The sequence below is a fragment of the Jaculus jaculus genome, chromosome 13 (genome assembly GCF_020740685.1).
Source record: "Jaculus jaculus isolate mJacJac1 chromosome 13, mJacJac1.mat.Y.cur, whole genome shotgun sequence".
Taxonomy (NCBI): domain Eukaryota; kingdom Metazoa; phylum Chordata; class Mammalia; order Rodentia; family Dipodidae; genus Jaculus; species Jaculus jaculus.
The window spans coordinates 23,854,943-23,857,133 of record NC_059114.1 but is presented as its reverse complement, the minus strand read 5'-3'; the positions used below and the strand labels follow the sequence as shown (position 1 = coordinate 23,857,133).

Genomic DNA, 2,191 nt, shown 5'->3' with positions numbered 1-2,191 from the left:
TTATTTATTTATTTAAGAGTGACAGACAGAGAGAGAGAGAATGGACAAATGGGCACACCAGGGCCTCCAGCCACTGCAAAAGAACTCCAGATGCATGCAACCCATTGTGCATCTGGCTAACATAGGTACTGTCCAGCCCAAGCAAGCACTTAAAAAAAAATAAATTCAGCCAGGCGTGGTGGCGCACGCCTTTAATCCCAGCACTTGGGAGGCAGAGGTAGGAGGATCACCGAGAGTTCGAGGCCACCCTGAGACTACATAGTTAATTCCAGGTCAGCCTGTACCAGAGTGAGACCCTACCTCGAAAAACCAAAATAAATAAATAAATAAATAAATAAATAAATAAATTCAGCTGGGCATGGTGGCGCATGCCTTAATCCTAGCACTCGGGAGGCAGAAATAGGAGGATCACCACAAGTTCAAGGCTACCTTGAGACTCCATAGTGAATTCCAGGTCAGCCTTGACTACAGTGAGACCCTACCTTGAAAAACCTATATATATATATATATATATATATATATATATATATATATATATATATATGTATATATGTATATATGTATATATGTATATATGTATATATGTATATGTATATGTACACATACATACATACATATATAAATTTTATTTGAAGCCGGGCGTGGTGGCGCACGCCTTTAATCCCAGCACTCGGGAGGCAGAGGTAGGAGGATCACTGTGAGTTCAAGGCCACCCTGAGACTACAGATGAATTCCAGGTCAGCCTGGGCTAGAGTGAAACCCTACCTCAAAAAAAAAAAAAAAAAATTTTATTTGAAAGAGAGAGAGAGAATGGGTATACTGGATCCTCCAGCTGCTGCAAACAAACTCCCGACACATGCACCCCTGGTGCATCTGGCTTACATAGGTCCTGGGGAATTAAACCTGGGTCCCCTGGCTTTGCAGGCAAGTGCCTTAACCACTAAGCTGTTTCTCCAGCCCGCAAACAAGCACTTTTAACTTCTGGAGCCACCTTTCTAACCCTGAAACGCACTTTGGATATTGATGAGGCTGTGCACAAACTTGAGCTCATAGTTGGTTGTGGAGATGTCCTGCGATTTGGCCCTGCCCCGCCCCGCCTCGCCTCACCTCCCCGCCGTCCTGTTCTTCCTTTCTCTGCTTGAGACAGTGTCACTCTGTAGCCCAGACTGGTCAGGAACTTACTATACAATTCAGGCTGGACTCAAAGTTTGCCACCAACCTGTCTCAGCATCCTGAATGTTGGGATTACAGGTGTGCACCACCACATCTGGCTCTGGCTCTGGTCTGGCCACTTTGGAAGACAGAGTTTTTTGTTGTTGTTTGTTTTGTTTTGTTTTATTTTTCGAGGTAGGGTTTCACTCTAGCCCAGGTTGACCTGGAATTCACTGTGGCCTCAAACTCATGGAGATCTTCCTACTTCTGCCTTCCAAGAGCTGGGATTAAAGGTGTATACCACCATGCCCGCTTTTAATTTCTTTCTTTCTTTCTTATTTTTATTTATTTGAAAGAGAGAGAGAGCCTCTAGCTGCACGTACTATTTTGTGCATCTGGCTTATGTGGATCCTGGGGGATTGAGCTTGGATCCTTTGACTTTGCAGGCAAATGCCTTAACCACTAAGTCATCTCTTCTTTAATTTCTTTAAAATGGTAAACAGGTTTTTTGAGGTAGTGTTTCACTCCAGCTCATGCTGACCTGGAATTCACTATGTAGCCTCAGGGTGGCCTTGAACTCAAAGCGATCCTCCTACCTCTGATTCACAACTGCTGGGATTAAAGGTGTGTGCCACCATGCCCAGCTGATCTACCAGTTTTACTCTTGGTTCTTTATTCAAGAACAATATACTGTCACACTAAAAATAAAGTGGGCTGGGGCTGGAGAGATGGCTTAGCAGTTAAGGTGCTTGCCTGCAAAGCCAAATGATCCAGGTCCAATTCTCTAGGACCCACATAAACCAGATGTACAAGGTGGCTCGTGCATCTGGAGTTTGCAGTAGCTAGAGCTGGCTAGCCTGTTCTCTCTCTCTTTTTCTGTCTCTCTCTCTCAACTAAAAAACTAAATTAGCGAAGTATTAAAAAAAAAATAGGTGCTCGCTTCGGTAGCACATGTACTAAAATTGGAACGATACAGAGAAGATTAGCATGGCCCTTGTGCAAGGATGACACGCAAATTCGTGAAGCGTTCCATATTTAA

At 43.9% G+C, this 2,191-nt stretch overlaps 1 non-coding gene across 1 annotated transcript; it reads left to right on the top strand.

The window, feature by feature from the left end:
• Positions 1-2,084: 2,084 nt before the first annotated feature.
• Positions 2,085-2,191, top strand: LOC123454265. Its single transcript, XR_006633250.1, has one exon. It is a non-coding gene; the product is annotated as a U6 spliceosomal RNA (small nuclear RNA).